At 28.2% G+C, this 22,854-nt stretch overlaps 3 pseudogenes; all 3 read right to left on the reverse strand.

Annotated features, from left to right (window-relative positions):
* Nucleotides 1-6,096: 6,096 nt before the first annotated feature.
* On the reverse strand, nt 6,097-6,937 carry LOC124832913 (dirigent protein 22 pseudogene; annotated as a pseudogene).
* A 6,045-nt stretch (nt 6,938-12,982) lies between these two features.
* Nucleotides 12,983-13,561, reverse strand: LOC124832917 (dirigent protein 22 pseudogene; annotated as a pseudogene).
* Nucleotides 13,562-15,524: 1,963 nt separating this feature from the next.
* LOC148197976 (pterocarpan synthase 1 pseudogene) lies at nt 15,525-16,511 on the reverse strand (annotated as a pseudogene).
* Nucleotides 16,512-22,854: the final 6,343 nt, after the last annotated feature.

The raw sequence follows: 22,854 nt of genomic DNA on the forward strand, positions 1-22,854 counted from the left end.
AAAGTATACCAAATATAATAATTGGTTTTAGTCCTAAAAATAAGAAGAATATATATTATTACGAAGATAAGTTAACAACTCAAATACAAGTATAAGTTTCATATAGAGACGATAATGAATGAGACGTGAAGGAGTTGCGTTATCTCATTTCCATATTCGAAGTAAAAATTCATTCTTATTTCCGTCATTATACTTAATGGGTATGAAATTGTTATCTCATTCTCATTATACTCATGACTATGTTCATATATACTTTTTTATTGTTTTAATATTATTTAATTAAATTTAAATAAAATATAAAAAGAAAACATATTTAATATCAAATATGTTAGAAATAAATTATACTAGAGCTTGAATAAAAGTGAAGAATTATATAAAATATTACACACAAATAAAATCTCATGAGAACCAAAACATCATTAATTTTCAAACCATTAATGAAATAAAATTTATAAAGTTAAAAGATATTTTAAAAAAATCTATAAAATGAAAACAAATATACAAATTTTGAAAATATTTCAAATGTTTGTTTACTTGCTCTCTAAAATATAATGAAATTTCTTTTTATCATAGATCGTAAATATTATAATATATTACTTAAATGAAATCATGTATGAAACAAACTAAACTAATTATAATTTTAATCATCTTTTATCTTTTGAAATTTAAAAAATAATATTAAGTTATTGTATTATAATAAATGAAAGGTTTATACAGTGATAAAATAACATTAAAAAATGAGTTAAAAAGTAAAAATAATTATATAAAAAAATCATTAAAACAAAACTCTATATTATAAAAAAACAAATAAAATATTATTTAAAGTAAAAAAAAACAAATGTATGTCTTAAAAACGAGTTGATAAACTATGGAACGAAATTAGACAAAGAAAAAAATGTATAATTCATAGTATGATAAGATAGAAGATACTTTGGAGATTAGAGAAAAGAGATAATACAAATTGTTTGACCAAAACAAAAAAAATTCTACAAATGAAATAAAAAAGGCTCAAAGAGAATAGAGATAACTTTTTTGTTAAATTGCCTAGAAAATTAACACTTGAAATTGAGAGAATCAAACATTTTTTATGTGATAAAAAGACAATAAATAAAAAATATTAAAAAGGAGTTGAAATAATTAAATGTGATACCTCAATTTTGATTAATTGAAATAAATAATCCATTATTTGAAAATAACTATGCAAAGAAAAAATGTGTAATCAAAATTACCAGAGAAAGTGCCTTGAAGATACAAGCGAAAGAAGTGTGTAGTAAAAGGAAAAAAAAAGTTATGAAACTAAATACTAAAAAAATAATATATATTTATATATAGATTTTGGATGAAAATAGAAATGAACCACATTACCTACAAATGTGGTTTACAAATAAATATTTAAAATTCTTTAAAACAAATTACATCTTATACAGAATCATGAAAAAGAGCTATATACAAATTACTTTGATGCTAATTGATTTAATTCTTATTTATGTATGTATTATACATCAATAGTTAAATTTTAGAAATTCAAATGCAGATTTCTGAAGTTCATCATCAATTTCAGATTATCATTAATTCAGTTTGGTAAACATAGTTAAATTTTAGAAATTCAAATGCAGATTTCTGAAGTTCATAATCAATTTGAGATTATCGTTAATTCAGTTGGTAAAGATCATCAAATTATAAGTTCATCGTCATATTTATAATCCTTATTTAAACTACAATATCTATTTTAAACTCATTCAATATTACTTCATATTTTCAAAATTTGTCCAACAATGTTTATCTTCATCTCTATACTCTTTAAGGAAAAATTCTGAAACAATGATGGATATAAATTTATATATATTACGTCTTCATTTACTTCCAATTTTAGGTGTTAAATTTAAATTCATTATGGATATGAATGACTCGTTAGTGTAAAAAACATTTTTTATAACATTTTTTTATATTGATTATAATGAACCAAGTATATAAAACACAGCAAAATAACGGTAAATAAAATAATATTTTTTATTCCGGTTATAGTTATATATAAGTATTTTCTAATTATATATATAAGTATCAAGTATTTTTTTAACTCACCTAATATATTATAAATATTTTAATAGTTTAAATGTGAATAAATGAATATTGAAACAGATGTGAGTATTAAAATAAATGTGAGAACTAGGATGAAACGAATATACATATTTATTCTCATTTCCATACCAATTACAAAAATTAGGTATCATCTACACATATACAGTATCCAGTTAATACAATAATTTTTTGGTCAAAATAAAGACAATTTAGAAAAATATCCACAAAAATATATTTATCTATCATCCCTAAATCTCATATTATGTAAAAGTAAAATATGTTAAATAATGTAAGGAAATTTTCATAAATATATAATCTTAAAATTTTAAATTAAAAATTATGTGAAATACTTGTAAATTAATTAGGTTGGTATATATTATATGTGTGGTTGAGTCTTCTTAAAAGCTTAGATTCCTCTAAAACGAGAAATGTTCTTCAAAAGCTCATCTATGAGTCTATTAATTGTTGGGTTAAATATGTTTTTAGTCCCTAAACTATTGGCCGTTTCTGGTTTTCGTCCCTGTTTCAAAGTAAGGTACAATTTGGTCCTCATTCTTTTCGAAAACGTTCGTTTTAGTCCTCGAAAACTAAACACTGTTTAAAAATTTGGTCCTCATTTAGCAACAAATGAGGACTAAAACCAAAATTCCGAGGAGTAAAACGAACGTTTCGAAAAGAATGAGGACCAAATTGTACCTTACTTTGAAAGAGGGACGAAAACCAGAAACGGCCTATAATTTAGGGACTAAAAACATATTTAACCCTTAATTGTTCTAGTTAGCTAAATTAGATTGTTTATTTTTGGTGAAAAAAGCTTTACTCTTTTGATTTTTCAACATAAATTATTATTCCCTTCAAAATCGTTACAAAATTGTGCAATACGCATGCACATGAAAAACACCAAAAGTAAACAAAATAATAAAAGCCATTGTGGAAGTCAGCCTACTCCTTTATTAATGCCAACTACTCTACCACCTGTCACTTTATTAATCCAATTTATAAATCGTCAAATTTGTTAAGTAAAAGATCAATATAATATAAGCTGTTGTCGGAACTTAAACCGACAACAAACTAACTTAATAAGTGCACAACACAAATGCTACTCCCTTGATTAAGAAGATCATTTGAGGGTATTACGAAAAAAAGGTAAAGAATCGATTTCATTGTATTTCTGTTCTAAAAAAATGTTTAGATTTGAATAATTTTAAATATATTAAGGTTTTGTTCACTTGAATGAGAGAGTAATTGAATGAATTTGAGAGGATTTGAAAGTAAATATTTTTCTTTTTTATTTAAGTAGATTTGGAGGTAAGTGAGAGTAAATTTGGGAGTAACGTTTTTTAATCTGTCACATCAATCAAAACGTACACTAATTCTTACAAATTTTACTTCCAAATTCACTCTCACTTATCTTAAAATCTACTCAAATAAACAACAAAAAAAGTTATCTTTAAATCCTCTCAAATTAATTCAATCACTCTTCCCAAATCCAAGTAAACAAAGTCTAAGATTTTCTATCATTTTTTTTGAGATAAATCAATAAAATCAAGTCTTTAAAGCTCTTGCTGACGGTTTGCAAATATAAAGTACTAAATTTAAAATAAATAAAAACAAATATTGAGTTTTTCTTTTTTTTTAATTTTCTTAACAAAATCCAATAGGGCTCGTGTTGAAACGATCTTATATTTTCTTGGTAAGGGTTGAAATTATCTTGTATATTAGAGGCATTGATAAAATTAAAATAATCAATGCATTCATGACTTTTTTTATGATAACAAACAATTAATTCTCTTAATAAAAACAGACAATTCATTCGACAGTATAAGACTTTAAAAGAATTCATGTTTGGTAATTATCAATTCCTTATGGTAATATAACAACAACTAATTGGTCGACTTTATCTCAGCTTTGACAGTAATTTCTTTGTTTTTTTTTCGTATTATCTCTTATAGCATGAATAGAGGTGGGAAAAAACACAGAAAAATGTTGGATAAAAATGAATTATTAAAACTTGATGTGAAAAAGAGAAAGAGAGGGAAAATCACTTATATATATTATATAAATTGTTGGTCAAATTGGTTTGTAAGGTATAATGTAAAGAAGTCGTTCAAATAAATGAAATGTTTGACTTATAATTAGAAGGAAAATTTTGATTGTGGAGTTAGTTGAAATGAATGAAATGTTTGACTAATAATTCTTGAAGGAAAGGAAATTTCTTTAACTTGGTGGTGCAAATTCTGAGGTTCTAGAGGCCACATCAAAGGTTGAAATGCTTACTTTCTATTTTCTCTAGCATGATAAATATTATTATAAACAACTATCATAAACAATAACTAACATAAATAAATAGAATGTTAATAAAAAAATTTCATCATAGTTTACTTTTTAATTCTTATTTATATAATTACAGATGAATCAATGTATATTTAATGATTCATATAATTTTGAAATATCCGATTTATATGGAGTTTTAGCCAAATAATGAGAGATCTCGAATTTCATATTTTGTAATTAATTTCATTTTCCTATAGTTTAACTATATACTGTTTTAAGTTTTGAATATAATTAAGAGCAAAAAAAAATTCAATAACATAAATCATGTCAAACAAACTGTTCTTATTTTGACAAGAGTGAAAACAATCGTTCATAATTTTAAATAACTACAAAAAACAACTTTATAAATGGCGTTGACCATCTTACCAGAAATTATTACAACTAAATAATTATGCTAGATTTGAGTAAGAAAATTGAACAAATTTTCTGATTAGGTGATATTGATTTTAAAAATAAAAAAAAAAGATAAAAAATGTTAAGTTATATTCAAATGTATAAAATAGAATTTTAATTATTTATTTGTTTATTTCTAAAATTTATTATTTTTTAAATATTTTCTTTTATGTTTTTTCTGTTTATTAATCAATCGAGAATGTTACTGTTCTTTGATTCTGTTATTGATCATTGCATTATTGGATGTAATTTACAGTTTATGATAATTTCGAAGTTTTTCAGTTGTTTTTATTATTTGGAGTTAAACAATATATAGTATTCTAAATGTAGTAAGTATATAAATACAGAGTTAAATATGGTTTTAGTTTTTTTGAAACTTTTATATAAAAATTGGAATTTGTTTTGATTGGAAACTTGAATGGAAACTTTTGTTTTAACTTTAAAAATAAATAAATATAATACTTTTAATTTAATTATATTAAATTTTTTATTAAATTAAAAGAATTATATTTATTATTTTTAAAGTTTAAATATCAAAATATATTAATGTTTTAAAACTAAATTTCAATTTGGCAGGAATTAAAATCATATTTTATTCTTAAATATATTTTGTGTTGTTAAAATATTAATATTAGATAGATTTAATGTTTTAAGTTGTGATTTTGTTATGATTATATTTTTAACATAGGAACAAATGATTCCACGTGTATTAGAAGTGGAGAAAGCATGCATATTTTCAAAATCTTTATATATTTTCATAATATATTTATATCTTGGTTATATATTTTGATATAAACATGAATAAATATACAAATAAAGAGTAATTGTAATTTGTTTATGTCAAGTGTAAACTAGTAATGAGTAATTGAGGGGATTTGAGAGGATTTGAAGATAATTTTTTTTTGTTTATTTGAATGAACTTGAAGATTTGGAAGTAATTTTCTTTAATTTGTCACGTAATCAAATCCTTCAAGTGAACAAGACCTAACTATAATTTGTAATAAAAAGTAGATTAAGCTTCTAGATTATAGTTCACATTTATAAAAAACCATATTTATATTATGGTAGAGTTATTTTGAACAGTTAATAATTTTGAAAAATATTGATATTTAATTTAAGAATTAAAATTAAAAAAATAACGAAAGTTGAAAAAAGTCCCAGCACGCTTTCATAAAAAAATCGTAAATAAAAACATTTGTTTTTTGTATATAATAAAAGTATTATCTTAGAAAGGAAAGCTTGGCTAAAGGAGATTGTTGGTCTAAGAAAAAGTACTACTGAACAAAAAGCTAAGAAAAGAGAATCCTGTAATCGATTGAAAGGTATACGTACAGTGACTACCCAAGTCTCTTGGGTTTCATAAGTCATTATCTTTAATTAAAGTAAGTTTGTAACATACAAGTTATTCCAAAAGCATCCAACAATGAAACAAACAAGAGAAACAAGAGAATCAAAAGACATTAGAACGATGTTGCATGTTTTCTATATCATCAACAACTCAGTGGTTAATAATGGAACACGTAGACGTTGTACTCCACTACAGCATCTCCGGTCTTCAGATCAAACGTGTGAGTCTTTGCCTGAGCATACCCACGTGCGAACCGAAAAGCCCCGCTTCCTCCAACGATTGGCATTTCCCTCACGGCGGAGAACACCGCATTCCGCCCCAACAAGCTCAGCGTGCTGCCATTGTATTTCCCTTCCGTGAACACGAAGTTCATTGCCATCAACAGGCCCGTTTCCTGTTGGGCTGCAGATCCGTAAACACCTTGGGCCTTTCCCACAAGTTTGGATCCAGGTTCGGGGCCCACCGTCAATGGGTCGTCGATCATAGCTATAAATCCGAAAAGTGTGGAAGAAGAGTTGGTGGAGGGGGCCTCCGCCACTCTGACGGCGGTGGGGTTTGGACCGCTGACAATGTCGTGGAAGAAGAAGTGAAGGTGGCTCAGCTTCTCCTTCTTCAGCCCAAAAGACTTCCGAGATAGGCTTCGGTAGAAAGTAGAAGATTTTGCGGTGGCGAATGAGAACAGTAGGCTGAGAAAGATGACGGTGAAAAAGGCTGTGAAGCTTCTGGAATTAGCCATGACAATGGTAGAGAAAAGTAAGAAGTGTGAGGAAAGACATAATTTTTTATTAGCAATTTATAGCGGGCAGAATTAGAACAAATGAACTGGGATAAGTTTTCCAACAAAATCACAGTTTTTTTTGCAACTAAAGAAACTGTTTACAGTTATATTTTATTTCATTAATTAAAATATATGAAAATTATCAAATTTGGTACTTGTTCATAAACTTCAATTAATAAAAATCAGATTGTCATCACTTTTGAGAATAAAATCCTTTTTCATAAATGCTAAAATGACAATATATATAACTTAAAGAATAATAAAAAATATCAGGTATGATCAGATATAAAATTAAGTTTACATATCCTATCCTATGTGTTACATTGCCCAATTTAAATTATAGATGATGTATCACCTATGACAATACGTAAACCAAAATGATATGATAGTATACTTTTACCTTCATTTGATACATGATACAAAAGTAAAATAAAAGTATAAAGTTTTGTATTTTTTCAAGAAAGAAGAGAATAAGTAAGAGTAGTGTCAAATGAATGTAAAAAATTTAGGTATGTCAAAGAATCATATTTCTATGTAAATGGTGTATTATGTTATGATGGAACCTTCTATCCGATGTTTTGAAATATGTTTACTTTTATCTTAATCATCAAAATAAATTATTTGATTATGTTTTATCTTAGAAAGTACAATTTATTAGCTATGATGACAAAGTTTGATAGGAAAACATTAACATGTTCATTAGAATCAAATATAAATAATTTTAATTTTAAAAAAAAAACTCTAAGGATGTTATTTAAAAACTTAAAACAATTGAAATTTGTAATTTTTTACATTATTTTTTAAATTATTTTAAAAGAACATCATATCATAATCGTGTTACGTGACAATAACAATGTCATGTGTCAGTGTTATTACCATAAGACAATCACTATCATGTGGTAATAACATTGACACGTGACAATGTCATTATCACTTCCACTTCCATGTGACTCAATTATTATCTTATTGTTGGTAATTTATGTTTTTTATTTAAATTAAAAAATTAAAAATTAAAAAGTTCACTATTAATTTGACACATTATATGTATGGAAAAATAACCAAATTCACTAATGCAACGAAGGGTTTTAACCTCCATTTTTATCGATATTAAACTTCAGTTCCAATCGAAGCATATCAAGGAAAGTAAAAATGAGCGACTTTTGGTTTCAGTTGATTTCACAATTGAAGCCAAAACCATTTAAAGAAAGAGTGAACATAAAAAAATAAAACTTAAAGTAGAGAATAAGCTTCGGTTATGAAAACAACTAAAGCCTATTCAATTATATGCTTCAATTTTTGCTAAAAATAATATTTTGACAACGTTATGAACTTTGACAAAAACAAACATATATTAAAATCATATAACAAGATATAAATTTTTAAGAACCTCGAAGCATTAATGATAGGTATTGCAACAATGCAAAATGTGTTTTGGAAGTAAGAAAACGTGTGTTAACACAATGCCACCTTGATGCAAAGCTAGGGCACGAATAACAACACAAAATGAGTGTGTTAGGAAGAATAGAACGAGCCTTATCGAAACAAAAAAGCAAAACAAGAAGGAAGACAAAACGAACGAGTGAGCCAACAGTGAAAATGGAGCAAGGTGAGAAAGAACTGAGAGGACCCTAGTGGTGGCGAAAATGGAACCTCACGAGTGCAATGATGACGGAGAAATGGTGATGTTCTTGTTCGTAGTGACTATGCAGAAATGGTAGTGACGTTCGTGTCTCTCAATTGTAGAAGGAAACAAAGTAGTTTTTAATGACACAATGAAATAAATGTATCTAAATATTTGAAAAATTAACCCTAACAAAGAAATATGCTTTAGTTCGTCATGAAACCAAAGTCTATTATGTGACATAGAGATAAAATTAAAAAATAATAATGACACCTTTTAAATTGTGGAATGACTTTAGGCTTCGGTTTTTTAAAGAATTTAAGTTTATACTAGTATAAACTTAAATTATTTTAGAACTAAACCCTAGAGTTATACAAACATTTTTAAAAAATTTCACCGGTGTCATTGTTGAAATTATTTGTAAAACTATAGGTTTCGGTTCATACTATTATATAGGTTTCGATTATTTTAGAACGATCGTGTCAACAAGTTTAAAATTATCACGTTTTGAAAGGTTTCTTTTTTTTTTTTAAACGAAAGCCAATTAACTGATTTCAAAAACGTTTTTTGCACTAGTGATTAAACCATTTTAAAAAATTGGAGGACTAAATAAATAAAAAAACAGGACCAAATATATAATTAAGCATTATTTAAAAAATACTCTTGTAATTATCCATTAAAATAGAAATTTATAAAATATGTTTATATATGGTATGAAATAAAAAAAAATATTTAATACATCTAAGTGAAATTATATGTATGAAATTAGTCGATTAGTTATATATATATATGTATTTAAGTTGATATATTTCTCAAATAATTTCTATCTACTAGCAAGGTTTAGGTGTCCTGACGAGTATTTTGAATTCATTGATTTCCACGTACTCATATATTTGATAACGGTTGATTTTACGTGTTATTGTATATATATTTTGGTGAATAATTAAACTCCTTCGTAACTTTTACCTTATTTTATCTTCAAGTTTAGTGTGTTTTCTAGTTTTGTTGTGTTTTAGTCAGTTTATGCTTGTCTTTACCTCGAATCTCTTTATTTGAGTGTATGAAATAAATGAATAGGAAAAAAATTCTAATGGAGGAAAACAAACAATACCTCAAGGGAACATATTTTGGGACAATAAAAGTTCAATTTGAAGCAAATACCCATGTTGGACACCTTTGGAATTGCACAAAAACTTGAATTTTAGAATGTTGTCAAAACTGCCTGTAGTTGAGCGGCAACGAAGCTATCTATCTCTGGAATGCTGTAGCTGAGGTGCAGTTGGCGTGTAGCTGAGCGCCAGCTCTTCGGAATGCTGTCACGGGGCTGCAGCTGAGTGCAAGCCCTCTAGAATGCCACGGTTGGGCTGCAGCTAAGCGGTGACAACGCTGACTTACCAAAATGTGTTATTTAAGGATGGTTCTCGCGATTTTTTGGGCATTCTTCTCTTCCTACACTTCATTCTTCACCTAGAGAGATTGGGAGAGGCCCTTTGAGGCTGTTTGGGGTGTTGGGAAGCTCTCCTACTCCTCCTTGGGTCTTCAAGCTTCATCAATGGTAATTTTGTCCCTTTTGGGTTGAGGAAGATGATGGGTCATGAATTAGAGATGAAATTGTGAAGGGGAGGCGCAAATGGAGCATGGAGTAGCTGTCAAGAACCTTGGGAAAGGCTATGCATCTTCTCTTTGGTTCCAATTTCTTCCCTATCTCTTCAATTTTGTAGAACCCTAAATTCTCCTACATGAAGGATTTTTCCTATTTGTTGAGATTAGATGTAATAAACTGAATATTGTGAATTTTGTGATGTTAATACATATGCTTTTTCATTTCAATGTTAGTATTTGATTTCCATGCATGAATTGTAGTTCTTGATGTATTGGAAAATATGACTTGAACTTAGAACAAAAATTGAACACCTAATTGATGGAATTGAGTTTTTTGTAAATGCATGAGAATGAAGTGGATGAACTCTAATCTTGACAAATTGTAAATACACTATGTTAAATTCCTCGCACCAACTATTTGATAAAATAGCAAAAAGAGTTTCTTGTGTTGTTTTGTGCATTTTGATGTCTAATTAAGTTATAAAAGAAAGAATTGTCTATGTGTTGCACAAGTCTCTCGGAAAAAAACAATATTTATCACTTGTTACCCTGCGGTGTAGTTTGTTTTGCATCCAACTATATTCCCTCCAAATTGTAATAATATAAGCTACTTTCAATTAATTACGCATAATAAAAGTAACTATTTCAGTTTACTCTTTGTTGAATTTTTATAAATTCACTATTATTGTTATTAATTTCTACAATTCTCTTCGCGTGATTTATTAATAAAAAACATATTCATAATAATTAGTTTAAAAATATCGAAGGAAAAAAATGAATTGTTTTATATAATTTTTTTTCATAAGAATATTTAAAATATCTTTTGCCTTAAAGGTAGAAGTTAGGGAGAAAAAAATAGATTTTTTGTTTGCTTCTTTTACAGCCACTCATATTATATCTGTTGTCAGAAACTTCTAAGTTTCACTAAAACAAATTTTACAATAAATATTTTTGCTTAACGACTTTTGAGAGTAAAAATACATCAGTATTTTTTTTTTTACTTATTTCTCCAAATAATTACTTCAAATATTTTTATCATTATAATTTATTTGAACTTTTTACAAACTCCCAATAAATAAATAAAAAGTGACAATGCAAAACATCTAAGATAAATGAATACGAAATGTAAGTAAGGATTTTTAACTAACAACACTCGGAGAAAGAGAAGATATTACAGAATTTTGAAAAGTCTTAGTATTACAATTAACAAATGATAAGTAGTTTTACATATACTTTTGTTGTTTAGAAGTGTTTATATATGAGATGTTGGAACTCTTTGTTTCGCGAGATGGAAAGGCACGAATTTACCATCGAAAAGAAAAGAGTAAAAACAAAAAACAAAATTATTTGAAAATCCAATAAAAGAGTAGAAACTAATTTACTCTGTTAAGAAAATTGATCGGTTAGATTAGAAGACTTTTTCGCAACAATCACTTTGACACATTTTGATCTTCAAATAAATGATCCAGCAGGTAGAATACTTAGAGAGAAGGAAAAACTCTATAAAGAAAACTATGTTTAAAAAGATGTTGTGACTTGAAATAATGAAACTCGTCTTATACAACTTCTATTTGTACTTTGAACTTTTAATATTAAAATATTTAAGTCTCGTTACTTACTTATACCATACTATCAGTTCTAAAAAGATGATTTTTATGAATTCTTACAATAATGATTGATATTATTATTATTATTATTATTATTATTATTATTATTATTATTATTATTATTATTATTATTATTATTGTTGTTGTTGTTGTTGTTTCGGTATGGATTTGTGTAGGGTTGAAAGACATACCTTTCTGACGACCGGGGAAAGTACATGCAAAAGACACTCTGCTCAAGTTAGGAGCAGCTTAGTGAATTGTTTATCACAATTGAGTATTTGAGTTTTGATCGAACGTACCTACCTTTTGGTCCTGTCATTATATTTATAAGTGTTTCATAGATCAAATAAAAATAAACCTACCTTGAGATTTAGTTAATTACTCATAAATGACTTATTAATATCTTTAATCAGATATCTTTGATTATTTTATCGTCGACTATTGGCCCGTTCGGTAGGTATTATATACCATACAATTATTATTATTATTATTATTATTATTATTATTATTATTATTATTATTATTATTATTATTACAATAAAAAATCTGTTGCAGTTTAGTTTGCGTCGGTTTTGAATTTTAAATTGCAAACCTAATCGAAGAGCTCGGTTTTGTTTCGAAGAATTTCAAAACAATCCAAAAAATTTTACTTTTTTTTCCTATTATATATTGGTTATTTAGATCGATTTTCGATTTTTTTTTCATTGGTTTAGTTCTGCACACCTGCTACATTTTAGTGTTTACTTCCATATGTTTCATTAGATCATATACAAATACAAAGTTGACTTATATCTTCCTATGATATTCTAATACATTAGTACACCAAGAAAAAAAAAACGTTCAGTATGTATGCTAGATAATACAGGTAAAATTTTACTAGTATTAGAGTGAAAGAAAAATATCATTAAAGTGAAAGTTGTTTTTTATCACAAGAAGTTGAGTGCAACAAGAGCAACTTCCCACTTTTGATGAAAGCTCTAGCACATTTAATAGAATATGAAGACATACGTATGTTGTTGGTAAGAGAAAAGGATAATTAGAGGGGAAATTGTTTTTTAAAAACGTACAAACTTTCGATAATGCTCTAAGACATTTGATAGAAGATCAACACACCAACTAACAATCTTGTTTGTTTGGGCATTTATTAATCTCGAGTGACGCTGAAACGTTAGACATTAGAACGAGGCTGCATGGCTTCCATATCATCAAGAACTGGTTGGTTAATGATGCAAAACGTAAACGTTGTACTCCACAACAGCATTTCCAGTCTTTAAATCAAACGTGTTAGTCTTTGCCTGAGCATAACCACGTGCAAACCGAAAAGCCCTACTTCCTCCGATTATTGGCATTTCCCTTATGGTAGAGAACACCGCATTCCGCCCCAACAAGCTCAGTGTGCTGCCATTGTATTTACCTTCCGTGAACATCAAGTTCATTACCATCAATAGACCCAGTTCGTGTTGGGATGCAGACCCGTATATTCCTTGAGCCTTTCCCACGACTTTGGATTCGGGTTCGGGGCCCACAGTCAATGGGTCGTCGATCATTGCTATGAATCCGAAAAGCGTGGAGGAAGAGTTGGTGGAAGGGGACTCCGCCACTCTGACGGCGGTGGGGTTTGGGCCGCTGACAATGTCGTGGAAGAAGAAGTGAAGGTGGCTGAGCTTCTCCTTCTTCAGCCCCAAAGACTTCGGGGATAGGTTTTGATAGAATGTAGAAGATTTTGCGCTTGCAAATGATAAGATTAGGTTGAGAAGGATGATGGTGAAAATGGATGGGAGACTTTTGGAGTTGGCCATTGTAATGAGAGGGAAAAGTAAAATCTGTGGGGAAAGAGAGATTTTCATTTACAATTTATAGAGTGCAAAATTGAAAGGAATGAATTGACAAAACAATTTTCTAAACAAAATTTATAGTTTTGACACCTAAAATAACCATTTACAGTTATATTATACCAAATTTTGCTGCCAAAGTTCATGGAAACAGACAAACTTTAGGACAAAAACTTCCTCTATGGAACATCTTTCTTTGCTTCTTGTTCAATCGATCGTGTCACTGTTAGTTTTGAACATTTTGGGACACACTACTCCTGAAATAATTTTAATATATTATAGTTTACGTATTGTTTTATAATTATAACAAAAAATCCTTAACTAAAATATATAAAAATCATCAAATTCGATAGTTGTTAATAAACTTCGACTAATAAAATTCAGATTTCACATCTTTCATTTATATTTAATATAAAATATGGAATATTTGTATAACATTTCTGATCATATGTTTTCATCTCATTTTGAGTTTCTTTTATGAATAAAATATTACTATGGATTTATTTTGAAATAGTTTACAAAAATAAGATTGTTTTTCCCTTTCATTGAATCAAATTATTAATATCTATTAGTTAAGATTAGGAATTTATAATATGGTGAGACAATTAATTAGTAGAATTTTTCCTATCCTATTTAAAATTTCGGCTTATTTACTGCTCTAAGTATTGGTCAAGTAATTATGAATATATATATATATATATATATATATATATATATATATATATATATATATATATATATATATATATATATATATATATATATATACACCCCGATGAATGTCTTTATATTTACAGGTATTTATGTTAGTTGAGAATATTTTATTTTTAAATTTAGATAGTTTTTTTAAATATTATTTTAAAATATAAACTCAGATAAAATATAATTTAAAATTATAAGATCTATATATTTATTATGTTGATTTGATTGTTCTTCTCTCTTTATCACGGGTAAGTTGATAAGTTAGAATTCACATTTGCATATATTAATCTTATCGAGTGAGAAATAGAAGGTTTATTTTAGTTATTTGATATTTTATCATTCAATCCCTCTAGATAATCTCATCTAAAGCCAAAAGACTTCATCTCAACATGAGTGTTCTTCTTCATCTTTTTTAGATCTTTACGCATCATAATTTGAATCTCATTGAGTATCACATATTGTCTATAAAGCATCTAAATTTCCTAAGTTCCAATCTCTACAACTTATATTCTTTCAATGCTTTAGCATATCTAATAAAGAAACACTTATTTATCCTTACTTTTAATTTATCTTTTAACATGTGTCAAATATTTATATATATAACAGTGAGTGTATTTCGTACATAAAATACTATTTTTTTTTATAAGATCTTTTAGTCTTATGTCTATGTTACAAAATAGATAATCAAATAATAAATAAAATAAAAGCTCACTTCAAATAAATAATAATAAAAATAATGATGCATACTTTATCGTAAATAATGATAATAATATAAAAATGATAAAATTAGTCATAATTATTATTAATATGTGAATAACTTTCTCAATAAATATATTTTCAACTGTTACAAGAGAACGAGACTTATTAGGTGCTGTTGAATCACATTTCTTAACACATTTATTGAATCACGGCGATATAGATTTTAAGCTAAACTAATTGAAAAATTTGTGGTATAAGCTAATAGAAAGGGAAGTTGAAGTTGTTTAACCAAACAATGGGATTCGAAAAACATGACAACACTATGCACATGGCTTGTGTGGTCCAAATGAGAGCACAAAAAGCAGTTGAGGCTGCTATTGTGAGAGCGAGTTTAAGCGTGCCATTATCTTCTAGTTTCTACGTTCTGATATCAGTGAAAAAATAATTCATAATTTCTTAGAATTCATTGGATGCTAATGGTAATGTGATTAGGCAGAGTCATGATGGTTTCTTAAGTTAAAGTAACACATTGTTAAACCACACGAAGCATGAAGGGAACTTCCAATTAAAAAAGCATCTGACCATAAGCAAAAGAGAAACAGAAGAGAAGAATAAAACGATGTTGTGTTGCTAAATGACGCAATGCTTAATAATGGAACACGTAGATATTGTACTCCACTACAGCATCCCCAGTTTTGAAATCAAGCGTGTGAGTCTTCGCCTGAGCATACCCACGTGCGAACCGAAAAGCGCCGCTTCCTCCTACGATCGGCATTTCTCTCACGGTGGAGAGCACGGCATTCCGCCCCAACAGGCTCAGGGTGCTGCCATTGAATTTCCCTTCGGTGAACACCAAGTTCATGATCATCAAGAACCCAATTTCTTCTTGGGCGGCAGACCCGTAAATTCCCTGAGCCTTTCCGACGACTTTGGATCCGGGTTCGGGGCCCACGGTCAATGGGTCGTCGGCCATTGTTATGAGTCCGAAGGAACTATTGGTCGTGTGGGGTTCAACCACTCTAACTGCGGTGGGATTTGGGCTGCTGAGAATGTCGTGGAAGAAGAAGTGAAGGTGGCTGAGCTTCTCCTTCTTGAATCCCAAAGACACGGGAGATAGGTTTCGGTAGAAAGTAGAAGATTTTGCGGCTGCGAACGAAAAGAGAAGGGTGAGAATGATGGTGAAAATGCATGTAAGGTTTTTGGAGTTGGCCATGGAAATGGAGTTGGTGACCAATCAGACGGTGAGAAAAGAGAGAATTGTTGGAGTTCCCCAGTACAGAACGTAGTATACTCTAATCCGCCATTTATAGAGTGGATGGAATCATACAAGTTTGGAAGTATTGTCGCAGTGATTGACCTGCTAAAAAGAAAGAATTAGGTTAACAACTTTGGTAAACTTGGACGGTGATGGAGAAACAATTTGGATTGAATCCTCCCATTTTTTATCTGTTGATATACAGTTTCTCCAATACATAGTGTACATATTTTCAAAAGAACTAAGAAATTTGTCGACATAATTCTGTCCAAAATTCAATATACCTAAGACCTAAATTCACTTGACCTGGGCTGATGATAATATAACGTCATTTTCATCACTTTTCACGCATGCAACTACCCATCTGCTTCGTTTAATAGCACTGTATGTTTCAATGTTACACAAGTGCCAAATGACTTGTTTTCACGAATTTGTCAGTGTTTTCTGTTTCTATGGAGTAGCACTACCACTAAACTACAGCCAGATACTAAATTAATTTTTTTAAAAGATATATTAATTATTTTGTTTAATAAAAAGTGAAAGATAACTAATTTATGCTTTTTTTAATTTTGAAACACTGAGTGTATATATATATATTTTTAATATTTATTTATTGGGTATTAGTTCTTTGAAATTAAACTAGCGACAACAAGACAAGACCGAAATAATTATTAAACAAGAAAAAGTTGTTTGACCACATGATAATGAAAGGAAACGAAAATGAAGAGTTCTTAGAGAAGACAAACCATTGGAACCTATAGAATTAAAGAGTTAATTACAAGTAACTTTAATTTTACAAGTTAAACTTATATGTAAAGAGATTCAGTATACCTATCCGAGAAGCAGTTTGTAGCCAATAAATCTCATCAGAGTGACATCATATTTATTCCCTCTTTATTTTTGTTGCTAACCTGTATACATTACCCTTTATTAAGCAAATATTTCCTTTTCTTGGTTCCATTTTACATTATTATATTTTAATTTTTACTATGTTGTTGACTGATTTGATTTGGTGAAAACTAAGTATTTGCTCTTCTTTCAATCTCATGTCTTTATCTTTTCATTATTATTTTATTTGTTTGTCTTATTCCATCATTAATGTGGTCCTATCTCTGCAATACGGTTTTGAATCAATTCAGGCATTTTGATTTATAAGTATCCATAACAATCCTATTAATTATAGATGAAAAACACATAAAATGAATAATAAAATTGATGCAAATATATAATATTAAAATTAAAAATATTGTTTAAGTGTGTCCATGGGAACACTTATTTGTCTTCTCTTGTTAATTTTTTTTAATTGAATTAAAAATCTTTTTTTACTTTCTGTAATTAATAAAAACCCCTTTTTGCACTATGCAATTCCAATAAAATAGTGGAATGTCATAGTGGGGCAATTATACGCGTAGAGTTGTCGTGAATGACAATGATATCATTACGCCTGAATGCCACACAATTGGGATTTCTTTCTCTTTTCGAAGTTTATGTTACGTTTGAACTTTTTACATTTTATATTCGTGAATCAGTCTATTTGATCCTCTATATTAATATCATTATTAAAAAAAACTATGAGATATTAATCTATGTTTTTTAATGATATTTTATTATTTATATTATTTATATTATTTATATAAATAAAAATGAAAAAATATAAGCTAACGAAATTTTTAATGTAAGCATTCACCGATACAAATATTTCAATATGTATATATATTATTATACCATTCATTCTTAGTATAACATTCACTAATAAATAAATATACTTTACACTAAATTTTTGGAATAGACATACGATTAAAGGTGAAGTCTTACACCTGTCATGATCTATCTATCTATAGTATATTCGAGCAAATATATTATTTTAGTTCTATTTGGTACACATTTACCATCTCTTTATTGTCGATTTGAATGAAAATAATTATTGTACCTTTACTTGATACACATATCGTGATGTTCCTTCCCAAACAGAAGATGATATGATTTTTAATTATTATTTCATACCTAATTATATTATATTTGATATTTGATAAAACGGAAATATAACCTTAAAAAAGTATTTGTATATATTTACATTACAATTTTTACATCATATTTTTCACACCTAATTTTCTTACATCATATATTTTACATCCTATATTTTCTAATACTAAGAAAAGGAGAAAGAATATTATTTATTAACAATTCCTTATTTACCTAAAACCTGTGCTTATATTCAAATTGTTGAAGAAAAAACATTTATGAGAGGATTGACCACATGGCATTAAAGCTGAATTACAAAGCAAACAAAAAGACATTTATCTATTTATATGTACAAATTTTAAATCAAATTATTTATATTAGTATAATAATGTTAGTATAAATATATATTGTTTTAGTAATATCAGTTAATCAATTTCATGCACTATATCATGTTTAAAATTTATCTTGACTAATTTTTGTCACAACTACTCAATTGAACATAAATCAAAAACTCTCTAGAGGTATCAGGTCAATCATTTAGGCTTTGTTGTTTTGGGTGTATTTAGGGGAGATGATTTGGGGGAGATGATTTGAATGAATTTGAGGGTAATTTTTTAATTGTTTTTTTAGTGGATTTGTGGGTAATTGAGAGTGGATTTGGAAGTAAAGTTTGTGATAATTAGTGTAGGATTTGATTGATGTGATAGATTTTAAAAATTAGTTTAATTTGTAGAAATTGAAGATTACCAAAATGCTCCTAGTTATAAAAGTAATATAAAATGTTATTTATAAATGTTATATTTAATTGTAAAAATGTTTATAAAGAAAAAAAAATTATGAATAATTTATAAAATTAATTTTTAAAAATTATAAAAATTATAATGTATAGCCCTGTAACCGATTACCCGTTTGCGTAACCGATTACAAATGTGCCAGCCAAAACTTCATACCGCTGTAACCGGTTACGACTCTGTTATAACCGGTTACGCCACCCTCGTCGTTATGTAACAATTGGAGGGCACATACGACTTTTTTGCAACAATCCACTCAAATCTCTTCGATTTTGCGAGTGATCAAAATCGAGGATATCCTGCAAATCCATCATCGACGATCCATCCTTTTCCTCTCAAACGAACAACACACAATTTGTAATTCATTGCCCGTAATTTCGCTTGAACGGTGTTATCTGTTCATGCGAACACAGCCTTAGTATATCTAGACACTCTTATACATTTCTTAGTTCAAAATTAGCATTTTTAATCGTTCAAGGTGCCTTAGTAATATCAAATTAACCAAAATTATATATCCTAAATTATTTATTCACCTAATTCACTTGATTAGCACAATCTTCTAGTCTAACCGTGAATCAAGTTTGGCAATTTCATTTAGACCACAAGTTTAAATATTTTATTCAATAATACATATTTATCCATCATACAATTCATCAATCTTACACATATAAAATTACTTGACTTAAAATACAATCGCACCAATTTACACATAATTGGACATACATGTCACAATTTCAAGTTATTTAAACCAAGCTCTAGAGACAAATCAATAATATCAATACATCACTACTTTAAAAAATAGTATATTCTATCAAAGTATTAAACTATATAAAAATAAAACTAATTTCCCTTACTTGGTTTAAAAAAGTCCATGACTAAAGATTGCTCCTAAAATTCTCATAAGATGCTCTAACTACTTACACAAATGTCAAATAAAAATTTAAACATATCATAACAAGCATAACTAAACAATTTTTTTTTTACTTTGATCTATTTTAAATAACAAACATGGATCCTAGAACTACATGTGTCTCAAAATGCTAAACTAATTAGTAACTGTTATTATCATTGGTTTTTTAAGCTTATTTTTATATATTATTTATGTTTTTATTATTTTTTTCAACTAATTAAGGTTTTATTAAATAATTTTGGAAAGAGAAGTATTTGGTTTTTATTTGTGAAATATTTTATAAATAAGTGAAAATTGAAGAAGATATCCAAGATTCTTATTCAATTAAAATTCATTCAAGTACATTTTTCAAACTCATGTAGTTCGACCCAATTCCTCCAACAAGCTTTGTCAAGTCTCCAGCGAGCTATGTCAAGTCTCACAACGAGTCCAATTCGCTTATCGAGTGCGTGTTGCAAGACTTATTAAATAGACGAGCCACAAAATAAAAAATTATATCTTTTGGAGAATAAAAAACTAATCCTAAAAGAGAAACGACATAGACACACTGTGGATGAAGAAGATTATTATCTTCATTATTTTCATCATCTCACCCTTTTCTAGCACTCAAAATGTATAAAATTAACTAACTCTCTTAAAGTTGGATTAATTTACCTTCATTATTCAGTATTGATGTTATATCATAGATTTGTTTTTTCATTACTCTTGTAATACCCTTTATTTCATATTAATTATTCCTGATACTTAAATTCTACATTTAAATATGTAGTGTAAAGTAATTATATAAATAATTCTAGTTTGTTGTCACTTACAAATTTAAATTATACAAATAGTTAAAAATTTTAAAGAGAATAATATTTAAAACAAAACATGAGTGAATATATAATATACCAATATGTCAAAAATATAGTAGGTAGGTTCTGAAACAACCTATTACATTTTGATCTTTGGACTCACATTCCGATTCTTACACTTCCTGGATTTAGTAATCCAGTATTCACTCCCAAATTTGAGACAACCGTTTGGAGTGACCATTACGGTTAACAAATATTTTTATCAGATTATCTAATCCGAAAAGTATTACAAAATAGGGAAAATGAGAAAGGACAAAAGTTTGGGGGTACAGGAAGAAAAACGTAAAAGTGTTGAAAGAAGCCCACTTAATCTTTTCCATGGGATATTAAATACTCAATTATTAATTAAAGTATTACGAATTATCATAAATTAATCGATTAAAAATCAAATAAATTTTGGTACCTTATCTTCACTCAGTTTTAATTTGGTTTGTTAAATTTTAAATATTTACTTTGTTCTGTTAAAGTTTCTCCCTTAAATAAATTTGGTTCATCCATTAGTTTTTACTGTAACTTCGACAAGTTGATAACACATTATCAAGTTCCGACCCAACAAGCTCAGAGTGCTGCCATTCAACTTCCCTTCCGTGAAGACCAAGTTGAAGAGCATCACCACCGCAACCTCCTTCTGGTCTGAAAACCCGTACAGTACTTGTACCTTTCCGACAAGTTTGGACCCGGATCCGGCCCAACAGTCAACGGGTCGTCGGCTATTGCCAACAATCCGAAAAAGGTGGAGCAAGTGTTAGTCGTTTGGGCCTCTGCAATTTTCACTGCTGTGGGCTTGGGCCCTATTGTAACGTCGTGCATGAAGAAGTGAAGGTGGAGGAGCTTCACCTTTTTGAGACCCAGATAAATTGGAGATATGTATTTATTAAAGTTTAATGGAAATTCTAGAAAAATATGAAACTTCTTAGAAGAATTGAAATGTAATATAAATTTTAAAATATTATAGAAAAATCTAAAATATAAAAAAAAATCAAAAACATTTTACACAGGTAGAAAATTTAGAATTTTTTATATAAGTTTTAATTAAAATTTTCTAGAATAGTCATGAAAGATATATGGGTTTATAAATATTCATATATGCTATCATTTAAAATAAGAACACAACATCTACTACAATTAAATATAACTACAACACTTCTTTCAACTACTACTTTTATATTCCACTGTCTTCACATTTTCTCTACATTCTACTATTTCTACATTTTCTCTACCTGATCAATTATTCCTTTCACAACCTTAAAATACTAACAGTGGTACCGGAGCTACTTTAAGTCATCTTCTGGCCATAGATAAAATTTTCAACTATTTCAAACAAAACTATAATTTCATTCTATACTACTTCCAAAATATTTTCTCAACTCATGGCTACTACCAATCAAACATCATCAATTTCAGTACCTATTTTCACAGGAGAAAATTATGAATTTTGGAATGTCAAAATGAAGACAGTCTTCCGCTTTCAAGATTTATGTGACATTATAGAAGAGTGATTCACTATTCTAGAAGACACCTCTAGTCTTATTGTAGCTCAAAAGAAGGAGTTGAAGGAAAGCACGCAAAAGGATTCAAGGGCTTTATTTGCTCTTCAACAAACAATCGATGACACAATTTTTTTCAAGGAGAATTGGTGCCATAAGTGCAAAATAAGCTTAGAACATAATACAAGAGGATTTTCAAGGAAGTGATGAGGTATGCAGTGTTAAACTTCATTCTTTAAGATGAGAGTTTGGCTTAATAAGAATGAAAGAATCTGAGACCATTAAAAACTACTATTTCTACAATAAAAGAATTAGTTAGTCAGATGAGAGTTTATGGAGAAAATATTTTGGACAAAAAAAAATCTTTGAGAAAATTTTAATTTTTATTACCTAAAAATATGATGTAATCGCAATCACAATTGAACAAACAAAATATTTGGCTACATTGTTAGTAGCATAACTAATAGACTCTCTTGAAGCTTATAAACAAAGATTGAAAAGGCATGAAGGCTCGGTCGAAAACGCCTTTCAAACAAAACTGAAATTACGATCTTAGAAAAAAGAATATCTCGAAAATAAAATTAGAGGAGAAATTTCTAG

The sequence above is a fragment of the Vigna umbellata genome, chromosome 5 (genome assembly GCF_029865625.1).
Source record: "Vigna umbellata cultivar VRB3 chromosome 5, Vumbellata_1.0, whole genome shotgun sequence".
NCBI lineage: Eukaryota > Viridiplantae > Streptophyta > Magnoliopsida > Fabales > Fabaceae > Vigna > Vigna umbellata.